Genomic DNA, 3,954 nt, shown 5'->3' on the forward strand with positions numbered 1-3,954 from the left:
GCCCGGGTGGGAGTGCAGTGGCACTATCTCGGCTCACTGCAAGCTCCGCCTCCTGGGTTCACGCCATTCTCCTGCCTCAGCTTCCCGAGTAGCTGGGACTACAGGCGCCCACCACCACGCCCGGCTAATTTTTTGTATTTTTAGTAGAGACGGGGTTTCACCATGTTAACCAGGATAGTCTCGATCTCCTGACCTCGTGATCCCCCTGCCTCGGCCTCCCAAAGTGCTGGGATTATAGGCGTGAGCCACCGCACCCAGCCATATTTGTATTTCTGCAAAAGATGACTATCACTATACCTTCCAGGTCTCTTTATTTGTCCAGTTCTATCTAATAAACGGCAGTTATGATTATACACACTAACAACTGTGGCTGGGTGAGGTAGCTCACGCCTATAATCCCAGCACTTTGGGAGGCTGGGATTGCAGGTGTGAGCCACCACGCCTGGCTCTACACAAATTTTAAAAATTAGCCAGGTGTGGTGGTGCATGCCTGTGGTCCCAGCCACCTGGGAGGCAGATGCGGGAGGATAGCTTGAGCCCAGGAGTTCGATGTTGCAGTGAGCTATGATCTTTCCACTGCACTCCAGCCTGGGTGATGGAGGGAGACCCTGTCTCTAAAATTCAATAAATAAATAAATAAATAAATAAATAAGAAAAAAATGTGTTAAAATATTCATATACGATTAGCAGTAGGCATACATAATATAATATAATAATAGATGCTTTTTTTTTTATCATTGCATATATTCCAACTGAATGAGATCAGAGACAGCCTCATGAAGAAAGTGGTATTTCAGGATAATTGTTTTTTCATGTCAGACCCATAATGTGTTGACGTTGTAACAAGGTTCCAGGGTGGCACATCTCACACATGCACGTGAATACCCAGTCATCATGCTTATGAATTACAAAAGAATCTGAGAATCTTAAAAGATGCTTGATTCAACAGAAGGGAACAGCATGGCAAAAGTTAGAGGATAGAGATGGAAAGACATACTGAAAGTCAAGGCTGTGGAAAGCACTGTGATGTGGCTGGAATGTAGGATGCCAGGTTGGAATTGGAGTCACTTGGTTAAGTGTAGACAGTCAACGAAACAATTAATCAAGTCCTGCAACATTTGTTGATTTCCAAGGTATAAATACTCTCACCATGGGCAATTTCAAGCTACCAATCTGGCATCATTAAACAGAATTAGGGAGAGATGTTCAGCGGCTTGTCATTATAAAGTTTTTTTTTTTTTTTTTTGAGACAGAGTCTTGCTCTGTCGCCCAGGCTGGAGTGCAGTGGCGTGATCTTGGCTCACTGCAACCTCCGCCTCCCAGGTTCATGCCATTCTCCTGCCTCAGCCTCCCAAACAGCTGGGACTACAGGCGCCCACCACCACGCCCAGGTAATTTTTTGTATTTTTTTTAGTAGAGGCGGGGTTTCACTGTGTTAGCCAGGATGGTCTCGATCTCCTGACCTTGTGATTCACCCGCCTCGGCCTCCCGAAGCCCTGGGATTACAGGCGTGAGCCACCGCGCCCGGCCATTATAAAGTGTTTCTGCTACAGAGATACACTAGAGGGAAATAGCCTCAATAACACAGATAATAGTGAAATACGGTAAAGTAGTTAGAAAGCCATTAGTTTTGGGTATTTATTATGTTTGTTTTTAATATACCTATTTAACTGTAAGTTTACATAATTTAATTTTTAGTAATGACTATGTTTAACAACAAGATCACACAATTCCCAAAATTCTAACAATTGGCTCATATGAGCTAGTATGAACCAACTCTAGCACATCTGTTTATATCTTACATCATTTGTAATATGGGGATATCAGCAGTGTCCATTTCATAGAGTTTTTAGGGTTGAATGAATTACCAGAGAGGGCAAATAAAACACATGCTGTCAAACAGAGAGTGTTTTATAAGTATTTGCTATGATGGCTATTATTCAACTTGGGCCAAAGAAAATGTTATTTTCACATCTGATTAGCTTGTGAGTATCCAAAGAGCCATGACTGTGTTAGGCCCTAGTCACTCTGCAGATCATTTAATTAGCATTAAATGAACAGAAGTAAAGCATTTGGGACAGTGCCTGACACATAGGAAGCACTACATAAGTGATAGACACAATTTTATTCTGGTAGTTTTATTCATTATTATCAAGACCACATGGCTGGGCATGGTGGCTCATGCCTGAAATCTCTGAACTTTGGGAGGCCAAGGCAGGTGGATCATTTGAGGTCAGGAGTTCGAGACCAGCCTGACCAACATGGTTAAACACCGTCTTGATTAAAAACACAAAAAATTGGCTGGGTGCGGTGGCTCACGCTTGTAATCCCAGCACTTTGGGAGGCTGAGGCAGGTGGATCAGGAGGTCAGGAGATTGAGACCAGGTGAAACCCCGTCTCTACTAAAAATACAAAAAATTAGCCGGGCGTGGTGGCGGGCGCCTGTAGTCCCAGCTGCTCGGAGAGGCTGAGGCAGGAGAATGGCGTGAACCCGGGAGGCGGAGCTTGCAGTGAGCCGAGATCCTGCCACTGCACTCCAGCCTGGGCGACAGAGCGAGACTCCATCTCAAAAAAAAAAAAAAAAAAAAAAAAAAAAAAATTAACTGGGCATGGTGGCCCCCAGCTATAATTCCAGCTACCAGGAGGCTGAGGCACGAGAATCACTTGAACCCAGGAGGCGGAGGTTGCAGTGAGCCAAGATTGTGCCACTGCACTCCAGCCTGTGTGATAGTGAGACTCCGTTTAAAAAAAAACAAAAACAAAAACAAAACAAAACAAAAAACTTCCATCTTTTTTTTAAACTATGTGAAAATTGTAGCTGATATTTTACTCATCCACAAGAAAATAATGGTCAATAACCATTCACCTTTTCTAAAATATCATTTCCCCTGAGCTCAGGGGAATATGCAACAGTTACTCTCTCACCAGACACAGAGGTCTAAAGCTGTACCTTTGTGAGGTAGTGATATATATATGCTCATGGAAGCAAAAGTTAAAAATAAAAGTAGAGCAAAGATAAAGGTCTGAATGTAGCCCTGCTAACTGTTCACCTACTTGTCTCATCTACTTGAGTTTGAGCTATTTGAAGGCAGGGACCATGTCCAAGCCATTAATGGGATTCAAATGCTCCTCCCATCTTCTGGCGAACAACCAACCTTGTTTGTTTGTTTATTTATTGATTCTCCTGCCTCAGCCTCCCAAGAAGCTGGGATTACAGGTGCATGCCACCATGCCCGGCTAATTTTTGTATTTTTAGTAGAGATGGGGTTTCGCCATATTGGCCAGGCTGGTTTCGAACTCCTGACCTCGTGATCTGCCTGCCTCGGTCTCCCAAAGTGCTGAGATTACAGGCGTGAGCCACCGCGCCCAGCCCAAGCTAGTTTTAGACTTAGCAATATCACTTATTTTCACAAGGCACTGTAGAACTTTTCAAGGGCTTGTGTCAGTGTTATCCACCTGTGGAAAAAAAGTATGAAAAACAAAACTTAAAAAAATAAATCTGGCCTGGCGAGGTGGCTCACGCCTGTAATTCCAGCGCTTTGTGAGGCCAAGGTGGGTGGATCACCTGAGGTCAGGAGTTCGAGACCAGCCTGGCCAACATAGTGAAACCCCGTCTTTACTAAAAATACAAAAAATTAGTTGGGCGTGGTGGTGCGCGCCTGTAATCCCAGCTATTCGGGAGGCTCAGGCAGGAGAATTGCTTGAACCAGGGAGGTAGAGGTTGCGGTGAGCCAAGATCGCACCATTGCACTGTAGCCTGGGCAACACAAGCGAAATTCTGTCTCAAAAAATAAAAATTGGCCGGGCGCAGTGGCTCACGCCTGTAATCCCAGCACTTTGGGAGGCCGAGGCGAGCAGATCATGAGGCCAGGAGATCAAGACCATCCGTGTCAGAAACCCCGTCTCTACTAAAAATACAAAAAAATTAGCCGGGCGTGGTGTCGGGCAACTGTA

At 44.7% G+C, this 3,954-nt stretch overlaps 1 non-coding gene across 1 annotated transcript; it reads right to left on the reverse strand.

The window, feature by feature from the left end:
• Positions 1 to 813: 813 nt before the first annotated feature.
• Positions 814 to 917, reverse strand: LOC116474039 (small nucleolar RNA U13). Its single transcript, XR_004249579.1, has one exon. It is a non-coding gene; the product is annotated as a small nucleolar RNA U13 (small nucleolar RNA).
• Positions 918 to 3,954: the final 3,037 nt, after the last annotated feature.

This window comes from Hylobates moloch, unplaced genomic scaffold (assembly GCF_009828535.3).
Source record: "Hylobates moloch isolate HMO894 unplaced genomic scaffold, HMol_V3 SCAFFOLD_8, whole genome shotgun sequence".
In the NCBI taxonomy this organism is placed as follows: domain Eukaryota; kingdom Metazoa; phylum Chordata; class Mammalia; order Primates; family Hylobatidae; genus Hylobates; species Hylobates moloch.